The following is a 27,768-nucleotide window of genomic DNA, read 5'->3' as shown; positions in this document are numbered from 1 at the left end:
TAAAGATAGATATTTGTGACAAAATCTACAAACAAGATCACACGTTTTAAAAGAAACGTTTGTTTATTTGAAGTTTAAGCAGGAAGCTACACAATGGGCTATCAGTGCTGTGCTCACCACGGGTATCAAAACTTGGTTTCTAGCACTGTGAGTCCGCAGACGTTCCTCTGTGCTATTATGGGGCGTTTAAAATCCATCTTCAGTTCAGTGTGAGTCGAGTGTGAGTAATGTTCATTATTCCAAAGACGTAATTAACTTATTTGAAATTTTGCTTTTTTAAGTTCAAGTTTGTTTTTTTAACTAGCGTACACTGGTTTGTTACCACCTCCTCCCATTGTTTTAGCGATTATTCTGAAGATTTTAAAGTGTTAAAATCAGGTTTCGATACTTATGGTGTAGTTTAGCTTAACACTAAACAAACAACTGTTTCAGTACGAAACTAAACTTACTGTTTTCCTACTGGAAGACTTAATCATAAAAAAAAATGTTTCTTTGTTGAGCCCTCATCACCCAGTACGGTATGTCTGTGGACTTACAACTCTAGAAACTGGGCTTCAATTCCCCTAATGGGCACAGCATATATAGCCCATTATTTAGCTTTGTGCTTAACTACAAAGAAACAAATTCTTTTTAGATTATTAAGTACAAAACTAAACAACGAACTTACAACCGAAATTTGCTGCTGAGCCATTGGGGGACGTGTACACTAGAGCAACATTAATTTCTTACTGTTCACTAGTCGTTATTGCAAGAGCTGATTTAATAGCTTTCGGTGAACTGTCTGTTCATTATAAACGTAGCCGGATTGGGGAACCAAGAACCAGCGGCTAATTCCCACTATTCGATAGTATGGTAGCCCAGAGTTGGTGTTGGGTGTTGTTAATTAGTTGTATTCTCTAGTTTATCAGCGCAGTTGGTCCTCATGTAACTTTCTGAAAACCTGAAATAAACCAAACCTGTCATTAAGAATGACTAGTAATTATTCACTCGTTCACATTGCAATGCAAAACTTTGCTCTAAGCAACAGGGCTATCTCCTAATGAAAATAAGGTTTCTGTGTTTCTCAGTACACAACAGTATTCCACTTTAAAGTCAGGAGAAATAAACGAAAAACAACAACAAAGAAACTTGATAACTCGAACACCTTTAGAGCGTTAGATCTTTCGTTTCGTTTGGAGTGATTCTATGCGTGCTTTAAGCAGTGTATTTGTATATAGCATGCGTATTCCTCAGTATTGTTGGAAGTTAAACAACCAAATTCGCAAGACTGGCAGCCAAGCAATCATATTTCATAGCTCAAAATTCGGATGTTTAATCCCTTTACTCTCTGCATGTTTGTTCGTGAATATATCGTCGTTTCGAGGAGCTGGTTTCTGATATAAAGCTAGATCATAACAACTTCCAAGCCGAGGCTGATGTGTTAATAATTTATTTTGTTTGCTGTCTTGCTATGTTTTATTTTGAAATATTTCAAAAGTTGAGAAAGAACGTTATATTCATGATCGTATACTGAAAGAACTGATCATACGTGTCAGTTCCTGTGGCGTCTATCTTCTTCCCTCAGCCAGTTCTAGTTTAGCGTCGATCTACTCAAAGATGTATTATTACATAAATGGATTAGTGTGCAGCATGTGCAACAACTAAAACTAAAAGATCAATAATAGATAGCTGGACTAATATATTTGTGTGTGTGTGTTTGTTTATGATAACTGGGACCACTACAAAGTCATTTAACATTTGTTGTGAATTTCACAAAGTTTCTCTATGTTTTTAGTCACAAATCTTTGTTGTTGCTCATACGAAAATATATTTACTTATTAAAATTAGGTGTTATTTAAAGAAGTAATTCTAAATTTAAACTTTGTTGTACAGTTATTAACGGAGTATAATTAGTATTTTATTGTTTCACTATACATAATTGTTTTAGTAAACAACAATAACACCTAGGTTACCACTCTCAGAATTAAAGTCATACACTATTCTTTATTCTTTTTACCAGCCCTCTGCTAGTACAGCGGTATGTCTCTGGATTTACAACCCTCAAATTAGGCGTTTGATTCCTCTCGGTGGGCTCCGCAGATAGCCCGATGTGGTTTTGTTATAAGAGAACACACACTCTGTTCACCAGTATAAACAACATTATTCATTTTTTAATTCTTTTAAGTTTCAGTTACATTTCATAAATTGAATTTTTTTTTATAAAATGTATGTCTTTATGAGTGAAGCTCACAAAGTTATGGATACGTTTACTTGATTTCTGTTTGTTTACGTAAATAACACACATTTGGTTTAGTTTTCCAACTTTCCTATTTGTCCTGGTTCTTCTTTGTTTGGTACACCAGAAGGATTTTTGCGGTGCGTGCGAAATTCTTTATACTACAATATAGGACGTAACTGAATTAAAATTTTTACAGCACCTTCACTTTATGGAATTAAATGTACACGCACGTGCGTACAAATATATACATAACATCAAAAGTTTCTCAACCGTGTAAGCAGGAAATCAGCAAGAAAACTGAAATATGTTCTAGTTGTTACCACAGAATTATGAATATGTAGTTCTAACTCAAAATAAGTTTGGATATAAATGTAAAGGAGAATAATATAATATACAGTGTTTTCAGAGAGTTGATATTTATGGGGAAAACCTAGGTAGCGCTGCGAGATGATCTTGAAACTGTAAATTTGATTTTGTCTTAAGAATGCAGTAGCAACAATGCATACTACATCAGATATGCGGTGTGCTTCACGTAATGATGAACGTGACTTTTAGCTCAAGTGTTAACTACCTTGGATAGATGTAAAGATCTTGTTAACTGATGAATGTGTGAATGAGCCCCGACGCCAAATTCACACTTTTAACTCCAGTTCGAAATGACTTCATAAGATAATCGTATACTTCAATGTCAGCAGTGGCGTATTTAGGTAAGGGCTAAAGAGGGTTCAGTCCCAGGGCCCATGGTCTTAATGGAAGCCCATTGATAATTTTATTTTATGTAAAATTACATGGGATGTAGGGATCACAAAAATTATTAGCCCCTGGGCCCACACAACCTTAAATCAGCCACTGCATTACAGTGACACCTATGTTTTTTTCCATAAATTATTTCCACACATGTTTTATATACGTGTACCAAATGTCTATCTCCAAACTTATTTTTATATCAGTCATATGTATCTCAGTGTGCGAGCACATTCTTTAAATAGTTATACACCTTCATCTATAAGCAGGTGTATGGGAAATTATTAAATAAAAGAACATGAATGCTATATGGATACATCTTTTCTTACCCAGTTCACGATCCTGCAATTCTATTTATAAAGTTGGGAAGGATTGCACCGTTCTTGTGTTAAATACCTATCAATAGCACAGCTTTGGAATATTTAGTAAAGGTTTTTTTGTCTTTACGTGCATGTTGTAGGCTGTACGTCCGTATTCCTTCCTATGTGCACAAGGAAAACTATTTAGTTAAACGAGGACCTAAAAAGAACATTGACTTCTTTTACCACATCCTGGACTCGGTATGGAGAGGTGGTTAAGGCACTCGACTCGTAATCTGAAGGTTGCGGGTTCGAATCCACGTCATACCAAACATGCTCGCCCTTTCAGCCGTGCGGGCATTATAATTTGGCGATCAATCCCACTATTCGTTGGTAAAATAGTAGCCCCAGAGTTGGTGGTGGGTGGTAATGACTAGCTGCCCTCCCTCTTGTCTTAAACTGCTAAATTAGGAATGGCTAGCGTAGATAGCCCTCGTGTAACTTTGCACGAAATTCTAAACAAACAAACAAACCACATCCGATTTTCCTTTTATTATAATAGTGAGTAATAATAACAGTAAGCACATCGGAAAACATAGAATATTTCAACTGTTATTAGAATTAAATTTCAGGCAATAACCAAAGAAAGAGGTGAACACGTTTGTTCTACACATCAATACATAGCAATTTCACTGGGTGAAATTAGATGATTACAAGTGAAATACCGCATTTAAAATGATTTGTCTTAGGGAAAATGTTTCACTCGTTACTCATTGGGAATCGTAAGCTTTAGTTAGGAAAGCTTGAAAGTGTAAGGTGTTTCAAAACAATATTATATCAAATCATTTCTGTTCGTAAACTATCATTAGTTTTATTTGTTCTCTCTCTTTGTGTTACCGTGCAGCTAACTGCGATGATCACTAAACACTTTGCAGTAGCTTTACTTAGCAATTAGTAGCAAGTTTGCATAAACTTAAAATACTGAAATTCGAAGTTCGATTCCTTGTGTTAAAAATAAATAAACAGGCATTCAGGGTTTTGTTTTATGTTGTTGTAATGCGAAATGTCCTCCAGTGGGTCAGCAGTATGTCTGCGGACTTACAACGCTAAAAACCGGGTTTTGGTACCCATGGTGGGCAGAGCACAGTTAGCCCATTCTGTAGCTTAGTGCTTAAGTCAAAACAACAACTTATTTCTTGTAATGCGAAACTACACAATCGGCTATCTGTCCACTACAAGTAATTGAACCTCGGGTTTTAGTGTTGTAAACCTATAAATTCATTCCTGGCTCACTGGGGGAACAGCATCTAGGGATAGTATTAATATCTGAATGAGAATAATGGAGAACATATCAAACACCTTTTTGGGCAGAGCACAGATAGCCCATTGTGTAGCTTTTTACTTGATTTAAGAGAAGTCCTCAAGGACAAGTAGTTTTTAAAATATAATAATGGTGGGTAATTCTACATAATTCCACTGGATGATGCTGTTGTACAGGAATGATAGATTTCAGGGTAGGGGAAACAAGCGGAACATTTTCTCTGCCTTAGGATAAACAGTAAAATGATTTCAGGGTGAGGGAGGCAAGCGAAACATTTTCTCTGCCCTAGGATAAGACTCCAGGAAAACAGTGAAGTGCAAAACATGATTTCAAAAGACATAAATACATAATAATCAATATTTATTCGATATTCACTTTCTATTGATTTCAAATATTTAAGGGGTTACGTGCTCAATATGCTGCTATGTTAAATATATATATATGTATATTTTCAACAACCTTTGATGTCTTCATTTCGAGTATTCAGAGGTTAATACTTCTACCTACATAAATATTTTATTGAAAAAGTTGTATTTTTGACAAATCACTTGATATTTATCTGTTTTCTTATGTTTTGTTGGCTAGACTTAAAGTTTTTTGAAACATACTGTGATCTTGTATATTTTTGTGTAGACTTCTTGATAGTACGAATTCTTGTTGATGAAGATTATTATTATAATTTCCTGTGGAGAATCCTAAAATATAGTTTTATGTCTTTAAACTTCCTTCCGTTATCATCCAACGCGGTTAAAAACAAACTAGTGGTCCTATTAAATCAAATTGAACTATGTGGTTGACTTAAACGGGGCACAAAAACAGAGAAAATGAACAACACGTTAATCATAGTTTGGCGAATGACTAGTGTGGAACTGATGTATGATCTAATGTATAGAAACAGCTTCAGTGTTCCTTCCCCATAAAGAGGTTTTGGTTTAGGTTTAGATGACTAAATCAGGAAATGGAAAGACCTCCGCGTAAGATCACTTCTTTCTTTCTTTCTTATAACAGTCTCAATGAGAGTAATTCATATGTCTAATAGAGATTAAGTTTAACTCTTCTATGACACTAAACAAACGTATTTGAGCTGTAATAAAGAGTGTTAATAGTAACTAATGCGACAGCTAAAGATAAGGAGATAGTCACAGTTCACTTTACAGCGAATGAAAATTAATTGTGAAAAACACGTCGTTGTAAAGTAGGTGCTACTTCTATCCACGAGATAAATTAGTAGTAAACCACACGAACGTGGAACGTATTGGAATGAAGGCGTGTGTTTTCTTATAGCAAAGCCATAGCGGGCCATCTGGTGAGCCCACCGAGGGTAATCGAACCCATAATTTTAGCATTGTAAGCCCGTAGACTTACCGCTGTACTAGCGGGGGGTAGGAACGAAGGCGATTGTTGAACTTGTCAGAGTGCACACGAATATGATGGTCGTTTTTGTTCGTTTTCTTTTCTTGATTTCGAGCAAAGCTACACGAGAGACATGTGCGCTAGCTGTCCCTAATTTAGCAGTGTAGGACTAGAGGGAAGGCATCTAGTCATCATCACCCACCGCCAATTCTTGGGCTACTCTTTTACCAACGAATAGTGAGTGGGATTGACTGTCACTTTATAAAGCCTCTCTAGTTAAAAGGGCGAGCATGTTCAGTGTGACGGGGATTTGAATTCGCAACCATTAGATTGTGAATCGAACGCCTTAACTACCTGGCCGTGTCGGGCTGCACATGTTGATAAATGCAAATAACAAGTACTGTTCAATATCCAATTAAATCTTCAGTTTGAGCATGTCAAACTAAAATGGATAGAGTTAAGAAAGTTAACGGACATTTTCTGACTACGAAGAGTCCGAATAAATTAAAAGATATAGGCTCGAAATCTGGTGGTTACAGATATTAAAGCGACAGAACTAACTTCAGAAAATTTCATGTTTGTTTCTCCTTTATTATGATAACTAGGCAAATAACAATTTATAAGCATGTAAAGTGATTTATTTATGGTACAAGATACTACATGTTTCAACAAAACACTTCAGAATTTATTTATAAAACAATGAAACTTTTTCAACTTTACCGGATGCTGGTTTTTTGTTTGTTTTTTAAATATCAAAATCACATAGGGTTATATGGTTTGTCTATCAATAAAGAATTGAACCCCAGCATTTAACGTTGGAAAGTCCGTAGGGTTACCGTTGTCCCATCGGGGGACTCTCATTTTGGAACACGAGTTAAATATTAATTATGAATACACGACTTCTTGTTCAAGGGATAGTTTATATAGGTTAAGATTTGACAAAGCTTTATCACTTTGGGGTTTGTGCTTTCTCATCTGATTCCGAAATGAATGCTGTTGTTTTCTCGCATGACCAACAGAGAGCGCTATAAGATTATGAGATGTCACGTCGACAAGCTTGTCGGATAAGAACAGCTCATTCAATTTTACAGCCGTTGAAACGGAGCACGAGACAACGGATGCTGCGTTACAGTTCCACTCGCCACGCACTGTACCCTCGTCGCCTACTGACCTGCTCACGGCACACCTAGTCTTCGAGACCGCATAAACTTTCTCCCACTGCAACTGCTTGTTAGTCTAGATCTAAAACGTGTAAGACGAGGACGTCGGTCAAAGCAACTCAGCCCTCGCTCTTACGCTGTAAGCCTTCCAACGCACAAAAATTGGTATAACGGCTATAGCCAATTGAAATATCAGTTATAACCACAATACTTGATCTCTCAGTCTTAGTCAGGGCTAGCATTGCCTGTTTTGTGATACCATTCAATAATAAAGAATGCATTGACATTCATATGAAAGGCTGAATGATAAATAACATTATATATAACGAGAAGACCAAGGACGAAATATAAATAGCGCACATTAGTATTGGTTTTGGTTAAAACTGAACAATATTATCGAAGACAAAGGCACCATGCTAGAAGATACAGATATCCAGCCAGATGACTTATCCAAGCCCAAACAATACGCCACTTTCAAGAAGTCACTTATGAAGCGATATTGTAAGTATTTTTTGTTTATTTGTTGTTTTTTTTGGCAAATCATTTGTGAAGCCATATTGTATTGCGTACGACTAAACTTTTTATATATTGCCTATACGTCGATTTTTGACCAAAAATATATTGCTTATAGCTGGTCGTATTTATCATGTTGGCTCAAAACAGCCCAAGAAAACAATACAAACAATAACAAGAGTACTATGAAACTATTAACAACAGAAATTAAAAGCGAGTTTTAACACTTCTGATACTAAGTTTCTGCGATTTAGTTTTCAAAAAAAAATGCGCGTTTATGGATCTGTTGTAACTGCTGCACAGTTAGCTCATGATATCGAGGACGTTCTGTTTCAAATGTGCTGTTTTTAATTTTTAAACCATTTTTAAAATATGCGCTTTCTCTCACGTGCACCGTAGTGCGAAGACGAACGTGACGTGGAGTTCACCGCTTTTTAGATGCACTAATGCGATCAAATGACAAACTTGTTCATCTACGTTCTGATCCTGTTACCGGAATTTAATTATCTATGTTTATGAAACCTTTAGCAGCTTTTCTGTTTGATTTCCTGTTGTTTACGGTACTGGTTAAATATTTTATTCCTTAGTTTATATTTCATTTTTGTAATTTATATCTATAAATGTTAAATAACATTTATCTTGTGTTTCTTGTTTGTTTGTTTGTTTTTGAATTTCGCACAAAGCTACTCAAGGACTATCTGTGCTAGCCGTCCCTAATTTAGCAGTGTAAGACTAGAGGGAAGGCAGCTAGTTATCACCACCCACCGCCAACTCTTGGGCTACTCTTTTACCAACGAATAGTGGGATTGACCGTAACATTATAACGCCCCCACGGCTGAGAGTGCGAGCATGTTTGGCGCGACGGGGATGCGAAACCGCGATCCTCGGATTACGAGTCGCACGCCTTAACACGCTTGGCCATGCTGGGCCCTTGTGTTTTTTAAATATTGTCCACCAGTGGCTCAGCGGTATGTCTTCGGACTTACAACGCTAAAATCCGGGTTTCGATACCTGTGGTGGGCACAACACACAGACCCCCAGTGGCATAGTGGTATGTCTTCGGACTTACACACTAAAAACCGAGTTTCGATACTCGTGGTGGGCAGAGCACAGATAGCCCATTGAGTAGCTTTGTGCTTAATTCTAAACAAAGAAAAAATGCTTAAATATTTGTTGAAATGGTCAGGGTCCGACATGGCCAGGTGGGTTAAGGCGTGCCATGCGTAATCTGAGGGTCGCGGGTTCCATCCCCGTCGCGCCAAACATGATCGCTCTTTCAGCCGTGGGGGCGTTATAATGTGACGGTCAATTCCACTATTCGTTGGTAAAAGAGTAGCCCAAGAGTTGGAGGTGGGTGGTGGTGACTAACTGCCTTCCCTCTAATCTTACACTGCTAAATTAGGGATGGCTAGCGCAGATAGCTCTCGCGTAGCTTTGCGCGAAATTCCAAAACAAACATTCAGAAGAACTAATACTGAGCAAACTCGCAAGATGTGAGCAATCGAAAGTGATGCTGTAGCTGAAAAACGAACCACGTGGTAGCGTGTTTTTTTTTTTCGCGCACAGCTACACGAGGGCCATCTGCGATGTAAGACTAGATTAGGGGATTAGTCGCGTCATTATAACAGGTGAAAGGACGAGCACGTTTGGTGTGACGGGGATTCGAACCAGTGACCGTCAGATTGCGAGTCGAATGCCCTAACCACCTGGTCATGCCGGGCCACGTGTTAGTGTCTCGCATAGAGATTTTAACGCTTTTCATTCCATTTATTGGACGCTATTAATGCAGCATGCTTTAATAGATTACGCACATTATAAAGACAGCATTCGACTTTTAGATTTCGTAGTATTTTAATTGTTGTCAGGGCACTACTAATTCAGTCTACTTTAATAGATATGTTTGTTTCTTTTACAGCAAAAAAATTTGGGTTATTTGATGTGTTAACCTTGCAGGATCGAACCCCGGATTTTAGCGTTTCAAGTCCATAATCTTATTGTTGTCGCACTAGAGGGAACTCTACTAGATAACTCATGTTATATAAGTAGCATTTAAATGTTTTCATATTTTATAGTTTTAAGTTTTTGTGGCACTGTTATGTCAGCTTACTTTAATAAATCACACACGTTGTGGGAATAGCATTGAACTGATTTTACATTTTATAGATGCTTTCCCTTTCAGCCTTAGGAGCATTATACTTTTACGATCAATCCCACTATTTGTTAGTAAAAGAGTAGTCCAAGAGCTAGCTGGCTGTGAGTGGTGTTGATTAGCTGCCTAGCCTCTGGTCTATCACTGCTGAAACGGTTACTCTTAGGGTGGGTAGTCTTCGAGTAGCTTTACGCGAAATTCGAAACAAACTAAAACAATTATTTATTTTCTAATATGGTTTGAATTTCGCGCAAAGCTACGCGAGAGCTATCTGCGCTAGCCATCCCTAATTTAGCAGTGTAAGACTAGAGGGGAGGCAGCTAGTCATCACCACCCAAGGCCAACTCCTGGGCTACTCTTTTACCAAAGGATATTGGGATTGAAGGAAAAAGTACAAAGAACGAGAAAAATTGTATGCATTTTAACCATGCTCCCAGTGGTCAACCTCGGGTGAAGGAAAGAGTTCCGATTACCATTGTAGTATGTGTAAAACTTGTGATACGTCACTCCTGGCGTTTTCATTCTCCCGCTGTCCACAAGAACCTCGCTTTTTCCAACTTTTGTCAAGAAAAAACATATAACAGATTTTTACACAGAGGTGACCCACTTTCAGCAGTCTCACGTGGTTCTCAGCAGCTCTTGTTAGTACACCCCAAGGCCTCATATATAAACTTACAAATGTCTAATTTGTTTCCTAAAGAGCATAAAATATAGCAATAGGATCACACGTGCTTAGATTCGATGGTCCTATTTTCTGAAATCAAGGTTGGATTTTAATGTGTATTTGAGAAGTTTAATTATTAGGGTTAACTTTTAGTATTTAGATATACTGTTATTAATCCACAGAATATCAGCTTCTCAGGCTGAAGTTTTAGTGATCTATTCTTTCACATTTTTAGATCTAGCTGTTGCGAACAAATTTTAAAAGTACCAATTAATTTTCAGATAAACTGGACAATAAAACCTTTTCGTGCTGAAACCACATCACCAAAAGAAAAACAAGTGAACAGCGTCACCAAATTGTGTTTTTTATTATGTGTAATTTGTTTTCGTGTTTCGAAAGTTCTCCTAGGCGATTTCCACTATGTTGTTAGAAATGGAGCCAGCGTAACGATTCGTTTCTAGGTGAAGGTTAGCTACTATTGGTGCCATCACTGATCTGAGGGCCAGTTTATACTTTTGTCTCTACTGCCAGATGTGTTTGAGTAGAGAATAATGAGATTACATTGAAAATTAGTGACTGGGATAAAAGTATCAATGTAGTAAAGGTTCTTTACATAGTCAGTCATAGGCTAATACGAATTTTATTTCGTATTACAGGTTCTTTACATAATTAGTCATAGGCTAAAAGGCTAATACGAATTTTATTTCGTTAGTTATCTGTTTTTAACTTAGAGGATGAATAATGTTTTATGAATGCTATAGAATGACGGACTATCTCATATTAATATTGTCAAATAATTATTTGTAATGTTGAGGGCCTATTTAGACTTGTTAAGTGTGTAGATGAGCATAATTATCCATTCTGCGCAGGTTTCCCTCCAATTTTACAGTTGATATCAATGTGATATGTTATTACGAATATTAGTACATTAATTTTCGTACGATACTTTCTTAATTCCTCGATAACAAACTGCCAGTGTCTTATGTTTTGATTTATTGGATCACGTGAAGAACATATTTTGTGTAAGCACATTTTCAACAGTTTTGTACATTTTGCTTTGTGAAAACGAAATGTTTTCTTGTATCTTGCCTTTATAATTTAGATATTTCCATGTACGAGTCGGAGGTGACCTAGCGGTTAACGTGTCAAGTTGCAAATCAAAGGTCCAAGGTTCACGTTGCGATGCCTCTGAACATGCCCCACGTTTTTAGTTGTGGATACGTTTTAAAAGTAACAGTCAATCTTATTATATGGTTCAAAGTTGAAAAGAACCTTAGTAGCGGTGTCTGTGGTGCTGCTGATTGAATGCCTTTACCTTAATCAATGACTCAAAATTAGAAATGGCCATATCTTAACCATAAGGATCTTTGACCTGGTTGATTAAACCTTGCGTTGCACAAGGTATTACTTGGGTTAAAAACACTCTATGCCTCTTTTTAAGCCTTAGGACCTACCACTTTTCAGTAGAATGACAATTTTAGTACTATCTGAAGATATAGAGTGGTGGACAAAAGAAGGTATTGCAAGATATCAGAGGGTAAAAAGCAACAATATATATTTTTAATATCTCTTAGCAAAAGAATAAAATTAAAAAAATACTGGTTTCAAATAAATTCTAAGAAAACTTTGTTTTCAAAGCATGATATTACGTTTTTATCAAGCTATCGAACAACATTTCTGTTCGGAAACAATACAGAATGCCTACCCTCTCCAAGTGAGGTAAGGCTGGAGTATAATTACCCTGGAAGATTGGGCGTTGCTGCTGTTTTGTTGTTAACAGGATCTGTGAGGAATATTTTAGAGTGCCTTGTAAGATATCGTGTTTGTAAGAACAGTAGTTAACGGTTTGATACTGGCAGGACACGAAGGACAATTCGTTGGTAGCCATCTTGTTAACCTTCCTTCGGTCATCGTCCCAGTATGATAGCCAAGGCCAACATCTTTGCCAGTTTTTCCTTATAACGCTCATGCTGTATTTCTTTGTATAGCTCCCCCCCGTCTCCTAACCAGACTCCCATTCAAATCGAGTATTTTTTTTTTTAGTTGCAGAGAATTGTTTGTGATTTTTTTTATTACAGTTTTATATAATACAGGACTCTAAGCAGCTGAAGACTACAGTTACCTTGTTCATTCCTTTGCAAGGTTTGTAATTAACAACTGGTTTCGTTTTACGAAATTTCATTCATTGTAAGCTCTACTCATCTTTATAACAACTATTTCTATCTCAGTACTTACTTCAACACTGTTTTTTTTCAGTTGTTGAATTTCGCGCAAAGTTACACGAGGGCTATGTGCGCTAGCTGTCCCTAATTTAACAGTGTAAGACTAGAGGGAAGGCAGCTTGTTCACCACCCACAACCAACTCTTGGGCTACTCTTTTACCAAAAATATAGTAGGATTGAAGGTCAAATTATAACGCCCCCACGACTGAAAGGGCGTGCATGCTTGGTAAGATGGGGGTTTCGAATCCGCGACCCTCAGAATGCGAATCAACTGCCCTAAACACCTGGCCATACTGGCTTATTTTCAGTTGAATTCGTAACAATGTCACTTGTTATTGCAAACTACCACTGACAATAGATTTATCCGGTTGAAATTGGAGTTTATTTAAAAGAAACACATCACGACAACAGTTTTAACCAAACGATTCGAAATCTAAAAAAAATTCTGTTGTTATTGGTCTGTAAAATTGTAAAGATTGGAGACAAATGTGTAGAAAAAAAGGTTTCCAGGAAAATTGAAAACAGAATTTAGTAAGAATTTAAGGAAATCAAAAATATGCAAAAAAAAAGAAACTAATTAAACTGAAATGTAGCGATATATATTTAAAGAACTTAAGAATCGAGATAACTGTTTATTTTTGTAAGAACTTGTTTGTGTTTTGAATTTCGCGCAAAGCTACACGAGAGCTATCTGTGCTAGCCCTAGTTTAGCAGTGTAAGACCAGTGAGAAGGCAGTTAGTCAGTACCACCCAACGCCAACGCTTAGGATACTCTTTTGCCAACAAATAGTAGGATTGACTGTCACGTTATAACGCCCCCATGACTGAAAGGGCGAGCATGTTTGGTACAACCGGGTTTCGATCCCGCGACCCTAGGATTATGAGTCGAATGCCTTAACATACTTGGCCATGCCGGGTCCCTTTTGCAAGAGAAAAATAAACACAGTTGAAAAGACGCAAGGCTGTTATTTAAGTTTGAATATTCATTCAGTATCAGTGAAATTTCTTTGCGTAATTTCTCAGCTTATGATTTCGAAATTATCAACGATAAAAAAACAGGTATGTTTCCAAAACGTCTCATTAAATGTTTACAGTTATTGCCGTAGTGTTGTTTTAATTAATTAAACTAAATCTTCACTGAGTCTGTTTAATTATACATGTTGATGTTTGGCCACATATTTGATTGCTTATTTGTTTGTTTTGGTATTTTGCATAAAGCTACACAGTTGGCTATGTATGCTCTACCTACCACGGTTATCGAAACCCGGTTTCTAGTGGTATGAGTCCATAGACATGCTGCTGTGCCACTGGGGGTCACATATGTGAAAGAAACAAATAACACAACATTTATTACCATTCGATGTAAGTGTTTGTACAGGGCTTCTAACTGTTCTTTACTGTTGAACAACAGTATAGAGCATTTGTTTGTTACTTCTTTTATAGGATGCGCTATAGTATGGAACTTACAAGTAAAAATTTAACTGATCATTGGATCATAAGGGTTATAAATTCTTTTAACTCTGTACCTTATATCCAAATGTAGACGTTTCCCATATCAATTAAACGTTACAGAATACGTTTTTAGTTTTGTGTTAGAAGCTGTGCTACAACTCCTTTTACTACAGACCAAATTTTGTGATATTTCAATTTCTTCCGCTGTTTGAAGTTACTTGTACAGGAAGATTTAGGACGGGAAATAAAAATTATAAACATTTTAATCTCTAGACACGTAACAATTTGTAAGTTTTGTATCAAGTTGTGCTTATTTTTAATGGGAATTTCGCGTAGAAGCTGCAAAAAAAAAAAGAACAGTTACAGGATAATGGAAGAACGACAATTATTGTAAACATTTGTCGTTTTTATTCTTGTGAGAAGAGTTTCAGAAATGTGAGTTGAAAATAAAATTGATTCATGTCACAAAATGAGCGCCTGGACTGGTAACCTACTTTAGTAGCTTCCGACCCATATGTACATGTAGGACAATTGCCACATTCACTTCTTAAATTTTCTCTCTCCACCCAGCATATTCTGGTTCATCCCAGGTTTCACTGAGAGCTCTAATTAATTTTCTGCTTGATCTTTTCCCCCCACATACTTCGTACACGTTAGGCCAATATTTGTAATAAACATTCGATTAGCCTGAAGAAGGTCAATAATAGAAACGTATTATTTGGAATTCTAGGTTTTTATTTAATGTAAGTACGGGAGGTTATCAGTGTATCGTTATAATATTTACTTTAAACATTAAAACAATCCAAAAATATAACACTTGACACTTTTTTTTTAAAGATTAAATACATCTGAGGAAGATTGATGCACGAAATGTTTTGTTTATGATCAAACAAAAAGCCACACAATGGACTTTCTGTGCTTTGCTCACCAGGAGTATCGAAATCCGGTTTCCAGCTTTGTAAGTTAGCAGATATACCGCTGTACCCCCAGGGGCTGCACGAAACAATATTCAATATAGTTACAAAAACATTAGCGAGAATGCTATTGGAGGGTGACGAAGCTATGTTTGACTTGTGTATTTAGATAATTTGGTCCATCTTATGTCACGATTAAATGCGTTAAGAAAGGTTTTCTTCTTTTTTTGTAACTTATCTTGTATTGAGCAAACGATCAGAGTCCATATATAGGCGCCTGGCATGGCCAAGCGCGTAAGGCGTGTGATTCGTAATCCGAGGGTTGCGGGTTCGCGCCCGCGTCGCGCTAAACATGCTCGCCCTTCCAGCCGTGAGGGCATATAATGTGACGGTCAATCCCACTATTCGTTGGTAAAAGAGTAGCCCAAGAGTTGGCGGTGGGTGGTGATGACTAGCTGCCTTCCCTCTAGTCTTACACTGCTAAATTAGGGATGGCTAGCACAGATAGCCCTCGAGTAGCTTTGTGCGAAATTCCAAAACAAACAAACCATATATAGGCGACATTTCAGTAAACTTTAGTTGTGTTATTTTAATGCAGCATTACAAATATTAAAATTATAATCACCATATAAGTCTTGTGTATCTTATTTGTATATTATCTCAGTTCATGTGCATAACACTGTCGTGGATTATGTTCGTACTTTGATATATGTGTTCGGTGATTATGTATATACTTGGATATGCAATATTCGTGGGTTATGTCTGTACGTACTTTATATTATGTTGCTATATGTGACTATATTTGTTGTGTAATTTTTTCTCTGTATTTGAAATAATTGGGGATATACAGAGATTATAAAAAAATAAAACAGGGCAAATGTGTATGTATATTTAATTTAGTATGTGTGCTCTTCATTTTTCTGTGGTAAAAAGTAATTCATATAGACAGCCACACAGAACATATATCGTGATTGTATGGGCCCTGAACACGGTAACGTTATTAATTGGCTTTGCCTGACATGTGGCTCACCTCCACCCCCCCAAAAAAAAACCCCAACAACAACAAAACACATACGAGAACTGATAAGTCGAGTTTTAAGATGTTATTTTTTGCTTCACACCTGTGAACACTACTTGTACAAAGGTTGCAAGGTATCCGTTCGTGATAAAATGCAGCTACGAACGTATTCTCTATATATATATTTGCTCACGCGTGCTGACGTGAGAGCTGTGTGATAAATATAGCAGCACATAGCCCACTTTTGAGTGGATTAATCACGACGTAATGGCTTTCCTCTGATATGGAACACTATTTTTCTTAAGAAAAAATACCAAGGAAAGAAGACTACATTTTTTAACTCTAAAAGTCAGTTGAAGTTCATTCTTTAACAGAAACACTTCGACCGTCTTTCATCTGTAGAACAAACAATAGTTCAAATTTAAAAACAAAACAAAACAAACAAACAACGTACCAGTGAAAATAAAGAAGGTTATTTTAATAGTATGTCAACGACACTACTATATTCAGTACTGGATTGAAATAACAAGTATTTGTATGGAAACGCATGCTTTTGAGTTTGAATTGTTCATCTGTAGTCCCGAACACATACAGAATTTCACAGCATTGTTGAATATGATAATATTTTCCTTTGCAGGAATATGCCTTTCATTTCCATTTCGTGTGTGGGAAGAATCACGTGATAGCAATGTCCTTTACCTATAATCCAATAGTTTGTGTAGAGAATATGCCAAAGTTTTAAAAATTGAAATTTTTAGCAAGGAAATATGGCGTTAATAAATACGACTAACTTGACCAAACGAAACAATAAAGTTTCTCTGAGCACTAACTATGAGTCAAGTTTGTTTCTGAAGGCTAGCTTGCTGGTTTGCCAGTCCGTCTGAATGACAAAGAAGTCAATTAAATAATAATAGTTAATAAATACAATAAATACGATTGTGTTATTAATTCCTATCATATTGCTATGTTTCTCTGTCTAAACCGCTCTTTTACGGATATTAAAGATCAGGATTAAATACAAAACAACTTTGTATTTGTATACATATATTACATTTGATTGAACAGAACTTCCTCTTTTTCCTTTTTTCTAGAAGTAAAAGCAAAGATAATGAACATGCTTGAGATAATTAAAGTTAATTCTACAATAGTTTCTAATACTTATCAACGTTGTTTCAATATTGTTAATGTTGTTATTCGACGAAACTAATGAGACGCATTACAGCACACTACATACTGTGATTTATGAGGTTTTGCCCTATAAACGCAATATTATTACCATTGTATGTATAATGTGCTACAGTTTCCCAACACGTGGTCTTCCGCTGGGACAGCGGTAAGTCTTCAGATTTGAAACGCTAAAATCATGGGTTCGATTCCCCTAGGTCAGTGGTTCCCAACTAGGGGTGCGAGATAACATTTGTTTTGGCCATTTTCACCTTTATTCTTAAATAAATAATTGCTGTGAGGGGTGCGGGGTATAAAAAAGGTTGGGAACCACTGCCCTAGGTGGATACAACAGATAAGATAGCCCGATATGGTTTTGTTATCACAAAAACACATACTCCAACAACTGTGGTGATTTACTTTCCTTTCTTGTATGTTCTCTCGAAATCTAGGTTCATCTGTACCATGCCCTAAACATATGTATGTATTGCAAGGGAGAGGAAAGTGAATTTGCTCTACTGACCCTCTCACATTCATAGTCCTAGTACACCAAAGAACCCTCGAGCTTTGTGTACGTGCATAAAACGAGTGCACGGCTTATGCTATTCGGCATGATTTAAACGAGTACATAATTATCTTATCGTTATTCCGTTAGGTTTACATTTGAGAATGGACATTGAAATACAAGGTTGTGTTTCACATTGTTCGTTAGTCTTCATCAGGAAAGAGGAAGTAATTCCTTCTAAAGAACCTGTCGTCTTCTAATGTAATCCTGAATTATTAACCCACAGTCTCAAATTGTCACATCCAACGCTTTATTTCAAACAAATAATTCTTAGTTGGATTATTTTGCTGTTTTTGTTCTTTCTCACAGAATTTTATGTATTTTCTTGTAACAACGCCACATCGTGCTATCTCGGTGGGCTCACCGAGGGGAAACGAACCCCTGATTTTTGTGTTGGAAATCCGGTTGCCAATCAACTGTTTCACATTCTTCCAACATATGCAGATAGTGTATCAAGTACCCCCCGTAAAAAAACTATCATAGGAAAGAAGCTCTCACAAAAAAATATCAGTAAGTAAACAATCAGCCCAGACAAATCCTTGAATATCAACAATATCTGGAAACAGCTTCTATATAAATATGACAAAACCGGGGGTCACCAGTCTTTCCAATTACCAATCAAAATTCTTCACAGGTGAAGCCTTCTCTTTGGGCTGCGCTACTGTTGTACAATTTTCTTTCTGCATAAAATTAAGATATAATTATAGACTCAGTATGAAGCACGAAACTTCTTCATGAAACCCAGAAATAAGGTAGCAAAGTCCATATAAAATCCAGTCCGTATATTTAAACCACCCTCGTGTAACAGATGGAATGTTGTGCAATCTTAAATTTCTTTCTAAGGTGTCCCCTGGTGGATTATAGCGCTGAACTCTGGGTTTCTATTTTCCACGATGGACAAAGTACAGATACTTCATCGTATAGTATTTGTGCTGAAAAAACAAGACAACTTTTCAAGGAACAATACAGTTGTAATTATGTCTTTCTGTTTGTCTTTCATACTTTCACAAAGTGACCCGGCATAGTCATGTGGTTAGGGCGCTCAACTCATAATCTGAAGGTCGCAGGTTCTCGAATTCCCGTCACATCAAACATGCTCACCCTTTCAGCTGTGGGGGTGTTATAATGTTACGATCACTCCCACTATTCGTTGGTTAAAAAGTAGCCCAAGAGTTGGCGGTGGGTAGTGATGATTACCTGCCTTTTACTCTAGTCTTACGCTGCTAAATTAGGGATTGCTAGCGCAGATAGCCCTCGTGTAGCTTGCACGAAATTCAGAAAACAAACAAACTTTCACATAAAATATGTGAAATAATTATTTCCAAATAACGTTACCTGTCAACTGCTTTTATGATCCTGTGTTTTTAAAGACAAAATTTTGAAATATAACTTTATATTTTAGACTCAGAAAATTATTTGATGTTTTCACGTTTCTGAAATCCTTACGTTTAGTTTCCCACTTTCACAGACAGAGTCAAATACGTGACACGTACGTTGTCCAGAAATGGGTCGAAAGTGTATATATGATTGTCATTTTCAAGTCGCCTTTTCCTGATTGTTGTGGCCCAGTCATTTCCGAATGAGGACGACCCGAAAAATATTACATGTGCATGTAACATGACACAGAAGTCACAGGTTTGTGGAAAAACACGCCAGGCGGCGTCCATGTCGTTCATACAGAGAATCTGAACATGGTGGTGGTTACATAATCTTTCTCACATCCACGTTTTTTGTGTTTTCGACGTGATATAATCTAAACATATGTTACATCCTTAGTTTTGTATCATGATACAACAACTACCAAAAACGATTTTTCTTCCCCTCTTTCTCTGGAATAACAAAGGGGCTCGATTCCTTTCGGTGGACTCAGCAGATGGCCCAAGGTGGCTTTGCTATAAGAAAACACACACACTCGAATAACAAGAAACAGGGAGATGAGAACATGCTCCCACTGTTTTGTGTGTACTAATTTGAAGTTAGATTGCTTTTTTATGTAAGTATATGAAAATATTCTAGTTATCTCATAAGTAGTCGTTTTGTGCTAGTACTATACTAACAGTTTTTTTGAATGACTTAGAGACTGTTTTGTCCTTTGCGGAGAATCGAACTCCAGGTTTTAGTGTTGTAATTATATGTAAAAAGAAAAATATCTCCATCTATATATGAAGGTTATAGTCATGGAGGTGTAGGTATAGTTGTGTATCCGTGCAAATAAAAAAAAAAGTATCTGTGGTGTATTTATTTAGTTTATTCGAAAATTGTTTTATGCGACTGGGGCTTAAAATTATGGAGGAGAGAAAAATCTTCAAATTTCGAATAACTTTCACCACCGCCACAGGGCAAAAGAAACTGTGCCATGAGTATTTTTTTTTTCTTTTTTGAAACTGTAAACAGACTGTAACGCCGTCTAGCGGACTGGTCTTTTCAATTGTTGACGTTATAGAGTGAATTTATAGCATCGCAGCGCGGCTCAGTAGTGAACAATAGCATTTTGATTTTTGTTGCCCACTCACTCTAGGAGCCACATGGACATAGCGGTGTTCCAAAGTTTTGAAGTCTGACCTATTCCCTCAGATCTGTGTTAATTCTGGCTTAAAGAAAGAATCGAGATCTAGGTCGCCCACGTTACGATAAAACAATCTACTTTAGTTGTTATGTCTGGTTGGTCTGAAGTGATGGTGATGTCTACGCTTATAACAAAATGTTTTGTGCGCGCGCGTGTGTATATATATTTATGACATTAGTATTTTTGATATTTTTTATGCAGATACTGACTTCAGTGTGGCATAAATAATAAATGTTATTCTGAATTGAATTTATAACACACCTGGCACGTTTGGAACAACAGTTCGTAGTCACGAGGAGCTAATTATGTAAACTAAAGCCACCATGCTTGTCTTGTCTGAAAAGAATTATGTTAATTAATAGTTTTTCTTTCCCGAAGAACTTGGGCAGGATGTTGTTGTTTTTAATTAAGCACAAAGCTACTCAATGGGCTGTCTGTACTCTGCCCACCATCGGTATCGAAACTTGGTTTTTAGCGTTGTAAGTCCACAGACCTACCACTGAGCCAATGCACCAATCTAACTCAGCATTTAAGTAGTGTCAGGTAAAAGCTTACAGAAAGATGGAAGAAAATTATACTTTTTTGTTGTTCTTCTGACAGAGTACGAACAATAAACTTCCCTCAAATGATACTAATATATTTTACTACACTAAGGTATGCTGTAGATTATTTTAATATTTTGGGAAAAACAAAAACGAGCAAGACTGAGTCAAATGCAGTTATTTGTTTAAGCAGTTATGCCACTTATGTATATTTTTATTTTAATTACGATATCCAGAACACAAGATGGTCGTTACTGTTAACCTCTGATCAGAGCAAACCATCTACACTAGTCTTACATTACTTAAGAATCCTTAGGCATTACACTCGGAAACGTTTAACTTAAAAACAGTTGAATAACACTTAACTGTCAGTTGTTCTATTTCCTTAAATAAAACCGACTAGAGATTTTTGAATCTGCTTTTTAGGGAGGTATTTTACTTGATATCCGGAATGTTATACAGTACAAAATATTGACACAAAAACATTGGTATGGAGAAGTTCCTGCAGAGCCGGAATGTGTGCAAATTACGTTCGTTATTTTGTGTATTTGCGGTTAACAGAGCTTAACTGTTAATTTTTTACGCATATTACACGTTTAATCTGTTAGACTTTAGCTGTGTATGAGATGCTCGTATTACACGTTTAATCTGTTAGGGTTTAACTGTGTACGAGTAGCATGTATCATACGTTTAATCTGCTGGAGTTTAACTGTGTATGAGCTACACGTATTACACATTCAATCTGTTAGAGTTTAACTGTGTGACTTACTCGTGTGTAATCTATTAAGCAGACTATAACTGTGCATTTTGCACACGTTGTTTTATGTGTTTAATCTGTTTAGCAGAACATAACTGAGAGCAGTTCGCCAACGTGCGTAATCTCACAAGCACCATACAAATCTGTACAATTTGCGCACGTTGCTTTACGCATTTATTAAACTTTGACACAGAAAGGAGCTCACTATGACCCAAATTTCTTACTTAACACTAGTATTAGTTTAAAGAAAACAGGCCATGAGGGTGGTACGTGTCCCCTGAGAGCGAAAATAGGAGAAGTGTTACTGTTTAAAGGAGAAAAAAAATATGTACTAGTATACATTCATCTACTGTAAATGAAGATGTGATATAACATCCATTTCTGAGACCACTATATTATGGATCATGTTCATAAGATGAAGTTCTATATTAACCATACTCTTTTAATGTGCATTAAAAATAACTAATCATTAAAAACTCTCCTTTTTAAATTCATTTACTTAAATTCATTTATTAAAACTAGTATGTTTTACTAGTTCATGACTGTAATCAAAATATGCTTGTTACTCTTGTTCGTAACACTCGTATACTTCAGCAATAAAATATGTTATTGGAACTATTAGCTTGAACACGTCCATAAAACCTGAAACTTCATTATGAAATAGGTATGGCATGTTTACTGAAGATGACGTCAGTTCCTTTCGAAAATGATATCATTTCCGTTATGACTTTCTCATTTTTTTCAGTTCGCTTCAACAGAAGACAAGAAGGATGTGCTTTTTAAACCTGCGAAACCATTCTCAACTGTCGTTACAGGACTTTCATATACTAATTATTTGAATCTTCATTAGGTATTTCAGTATAAAACCTGTACAAAAACGACAATAAGGAATGGAAAAACATTTAATAACACATCTACAAACTTTTGTTTTGTTTGTTTTTAAATTTCGCGCAAAGCTACACCACGGTTATCAGTGCTGGCTACAAACGTAAGTTACCTTTATCCTGGTGGGATTAAAAAGACATTTCTAATTTTTCTTCAGTTATTTTTTTCACCGAATAACCTAGATGAATGTTACTCTTGAAGGTTTTCATTATTTTGGGAGGTAATGTAACATGTCACTAATGCCAGAAGAGCTCAGAGCAATGTTTAAAAATTAATAACAATAATAGCCTAATTTCACAGTTGTTTAACTCGTCATACAAATTGTTCAAATTCATGAAAAACATGCTTTGTTGAAAAGGGTACGTAATATCAATATGTGTTAACAGAGACGCTTGACAACAATGATAATTGGAAAGCAGCTGTTACTCATCAAAGCACTAATAATTCAACTTGTTGACCAGTTTGTCACAACACTTTTCAAGGATAAACATGTTAGGTCACCATTGTAGACTTATCAACAATAACCTCCAGAACGTGAGGTGCGAGAGTCACCGTCATTTCGATAAACAAATACCCTACTACAACTAGTGACCTCTATTAGAAAGTGAAAGAAGAAAATGGGTCACACTGATCTAAATAACACTTACCTGTGCCCTAGTCATCTCTCTGGGAATCTTGGTATAGATATATTGGCATTTTCGTCTTTATCTAGATTTTGTTAGGGTGCTTGTGTGTTTTCTTATAGTAAAACCACATCGAACTATCTGCTGTGTCCACCTAGAAGAATCGAACCCCTGATTTTAGCGTTGTAAATGTGTAGACTTACCGCTGTACTCGCTGGGAACGAGTCTGTTAGGAATAAATTTTATGTATATAGTATATATGCTGCAAGTAGTTCTAACTTAGTACTTCCTGCATTTTAACAATTAAAAAAATCTAAGTTGCAAGTTTCACTTTCAAAATCTTGGAAAAGCTTCGGTTATTGTGTGTTACTTTCTCGAATTTAAACCGTCATTCGTTGTTTTGCGTTATATAGAAAAATAGAACAATATTTTTAAGTTTGGAAATGATTGAAAACATTTTATTTGTTTATTTGTAGTTACGCACAACTACACAGCGGGGTATATGTGTTCAACCCATTACAGGTATTGAAACCCGGTTTCAAGCGTTGTAAGTCTGCAGACATACTGCTGACACTGGTGGAGGGGATTTTTTAGAGTCAACTTATTTGTATATAGTTTTTCTAAATAGTTTTATATTGGGTTTTTAAAGGTATTCTAATATTGGGGATTTGTACATCAATCACAGAGTACTATTTCTGAAATCGAGTACAAGTATTAGGTTGAGGAATAATTCGTGAGCGTTTTTAAATAATTTCATTCAAGCATTACATGCAAGACTATACAATACTTCATTGCATGAACACATTACACCCAAAACATTTATTATGATACTTTATTTCATGTAATACCTAGGTATATAGTATGCATTGTTTTAAACGAAATTGCAAGAAATAAAATGCGAAAAGCAGATGGTGTCGAAAATGCTCGATTTTGTCCACTTGACATTCCATTTAATGAGCTGAAAATGAAAGCAAAAATTAAAGACATATGAAAATCAAACACACCATCTATTAGAGCAAAAAATTATCTACCAAATGACATGAAATATTTTGCGAAAGCGTTTCATTTATGAATATATTTTTTTAACTTGAAAAAACGCTCACGAATTATTCCTGAACCCAATATATAATAGTTAGTCTATCTTAGTTAATTCAAGAAAAATCTTTTTGTTTTACGACTTAATGTATGATACGGAAATACTTTCTGCTAATATCCCCTATAGAATGAACAAAAACACGCTTCCTTTAGCCAAGTGTTAACTAGAAATACAATTAACTTGTTACCAGGCGATTTTGTTCTGTGGCATCAAGCCAAACGAGTGCGCGCATTGATCATAACCTTGAACGCTCTTATACGCTTCCCCTGGCTGCTAATTCAAGAATGGCGGGCGTTCACCTCTTTCTACCCAGAAAGCGTCACGCACGCGCAATGCGCCTTGACTTTGATTGCTTTTTTGTTTTTTCTCATACGTCTACGTATCGGAGGCCTTGCTCAGTTTGAGGAAGTTTTTGTAGCGCCGTCTAGCGGCTAGACATTGAGTTTCATAAAAAAAGCCGCCTTGACCTCAATTGCATTTCCCCTACTTTTACAAAACATGTGTACAAGTAACTTTATTTGTAGCTACAACCAATTCTTGTCTGTTACTGTGCTGACAAATTTGAAATGTAAAGGAAATAGGTAAAAGTATATTTTCTGTAATATTTGGACCAGGTCACATCTATTTTGGATAGTTTTTTATATTCAATTTCTTCAAAGCAAATATTTTTTTGTTAAATAAAAGTATAAGATTGGATTATACAACTGGAATACAAGCATATAAATACGATTTGAGCAAGTCTTTTTTAACAGACGATTTGTAATATATGTCTCAGCCAAAGAATAGAATATTGAAACCGGTTTCACAACCTGCTAAATGTTCAAGATATGTGAAAGTTTCATTACCAGCTAATTTGCACAATGTTTTGACATCTTTTCAAACTAAAACTGATTTGCATCATAAGTTCAGCGAGTTTCAAACTTGGCTCGTTCTGCAAACTCTGTATTGGGACCAAAAACGAGAGTTTTTATGTTCTGTTTTTGTTATTTTTTACTTATACCAAAGCCACATCGGGCTATCTGCTGTGTCCACCGAGAGGAATCGAACCCCTGATTATTTATAACGCAATAGTAGCGTTATAAATCCGAAATCTTACTTCTGTCCCATACTGTGTTTTGTTATACTTTATGTGAGATGTGTATATATATGTGTGGTTTTCTTATAGCAAAGCCACATCGGGGTAACTGCTGAGTTTAGCGAGGGAATCGAACCTCTTATTTTAGAGTTGTACCAATGGGGGACTACATGAGATGTTGCACGATTTTTTCAGATTTATTGCGATCATTTAAAAAAATTCTATTACGATAAGGCTTTACGTGTTTTCGGTAAAGATTATTTAAACTTATCGTGTTTATGTATACCGTTCCATTTTTGGTATACAAAAGAAAGCCAATCACTAATTTACTTTTGATTAAACCGGAACAGTGGGCGAACCAATAAAATGTTTTCTTGTTTGTTTGCTTTTTCTCGTGATATTATTTTATGGTTTTTGTTCTCGGATTAGGAGAAATTCAAACTTAGGTATTAACAAATAATTATTTTAAGTTTTTTTCTACATCGTGATATCTTTCGAAGTTTGCACCCGAGGAAACAACGTAACTACTACGCCATCATAAGCTTTACAAAAAGTATTTGACGTCAGACTTATAAAATTATAAGACCCGGCTCCTCAAGCGCCGTTTTTTTTTTCCTTTTTATCCGTATCTTGCATATTGGCTGCTTCCTGTTGAACGACCGATATATAGGTCACGGACAGAAAGCAGTATACGGGCTTCAGTGTGCGCACACTAGGGAGACTTTATGCGGCAATCGATCTTCCCTGCTGTGAAAGAGAGGTAAAGTCGGTGCAAAGGGAAGTTCTAATACAAAAGACCTTTTCTGAATTTCTAATTGACGATTATCGTCTCCAGTTTCCATTTCTGAAGATATGAAGAAGTACTTACAACTCATGCACGCGCACACACACACACATATATGTATTATATATTTGTCTCTCTCCGCCATCCGTGATAACAATGTTCATGCAAATTTGTAGCTTACGAATTTGAAATTAAATAGAAACAATTGTTTACAAATATGTATTTACTCAAAATGCAAACATAAAAAAGAAAATTTCTTATCCGTTTCTGAATTAAACATTTCGATAAAATTAATATGTTTTGTGTTTTTGTTTTCTTAGTTAACAAGTTATTTTATTAACCTATTCATATTTTCGTCTCTTTTGTTGCTATATTATGATAAAACAGTACACCGTGTTCTGTCTACTGACTTATCTGGCACAGAATTCTACACTTAGCGCCTTGTCGTCTTAGAAAAACGATGCTTGAAGGTTACGTGATGCTGTCGACCTCTCAACACTGGTCGACCTTCGACGTTGCTTGTTATCGGTTTGAACGCATGTGCTATTTAGGTTGAATATCCTCAGGTCTTGGGCTTTATGTCCAAGGTAACACACCTGGAAATAATGCATTTTTTCCTTCTGATTTTTTAAAAAAATGTTATATTTTCATTCAATCTCTTTACACCTGGAGTCGTGTTGTGATCGCCGTTAGTTGAGTAGAACTGATTTGTTGGTTGTGTTGGCTGAAACAGGGCATGAGTTGGTTGTGTTGGCTGAAACAGGGCATGAGATTTAAACTTTTAATGTAATTATTTGCTGGAGAGGAGCTGCTGGTTTTATAAGTAGAAAACGTAACGTTTGGTGCTATATATATAGAACTGATAAACATTATTATTCACACTATGAACACTGGGATAGAGAATATTGCTGTTATAAGTGAAATAAGAGTTTCTTTTGGTTTTTGAGTAATTTGTTTATTTGTTGTTTTTGAATATCACGCAAAACTACACGAGGGCGATCTGTGCTAGCCGTCCCTAATTTAGCAGTGTAAAACTGGGGTGAAGGTAGCCATTCATCATCACCCACCGCTACATTATAACGTTCCCACGGCTGAAAAAGCATACATGTTTGATGTGACGGGGATTCAAACCTAAGACCCTCAAATTACTAGTTGAGCGCCCTAATCACCTCGCCATGTTGGGCTTATTGAATAGTTTAATGGATGGTAATGTAGGTTAGTTTTCAATGTTTGACTCGTGAAAAATAAATATTTATAAGAAAAAAAAAAGGAAAGGTATAAACGCGAAAAAAACGAAAACAACAAACATTTCAGTATCAGTACTACTGATTAATAGTTCAATATCAGAACTAGTGATTAATAGTTCAATATCAGAACTAGTGATTAATAATTCAATATCAGTACTAGTGATTAATAGTTCAGTATCAGAACTAATGATTAATAGTTCAGTATCAGAACTAGTGATTAATAGTACAATATCAGTACTAGTGATTAATAGTTCAGTATCAGAACTAATGATTAATAGTTCAGTATCAGAACTAGTGATTAATAGTACAATATCAGTACTAGTGATTAATAGTTCAGTATCAGAACTAATGATTAGTAGTTCAGTATCAGAACTAGTGATTAGTAGTTCAATATCAGTACTAGTGATTAATAATTCAATATCAGAACTAGTGATTAA

At 36.1% G+C, this 27,768-nt stretch overlaps 1 protein-coding gene and 1 long non-coding RNA gene across 4 annotated transcripts in view; both read left to right on the top strand.

Moving 5' to 3' along the window:
• Positions 1-27,768, top strand: part of LOC143230812 (uncharacterized) — a 148,624-nt gene that overhangs the window by 91,508 nt on the left and 29,348 nt on the right. The gene's annotated exons all lie outside the window — the stretch shown is intronic.
• On the top strand, positions 6,900-15,904 carry LOC143230816 (uncharacterized). Its single transcript, XR_013016637.1, has 2 exons — positions 6,900-7,596; positions 10,703-15,904. It is a non-coding gene; the product is annotated as an uncharacterized LOC143230816 (long non-coding RNA).

This window comes from Tachypleus tridentatus, chromosome 10, assembly GCF_004210375.1.
Source record: "Tachypleus tridentatus isolate NWPU-2018 chromosome 10, ASM421037v1, whole genome shotgun sequence".
NCBI lineage: Eukaryota > Metazoa > Arthropoda > Merostomata > Xiphosura > Limulidae > Tachypleus > Tachypleus tridentatus.
This window is presented reverse-complemented; position numbering and strand designations above follow the sequence as displayed.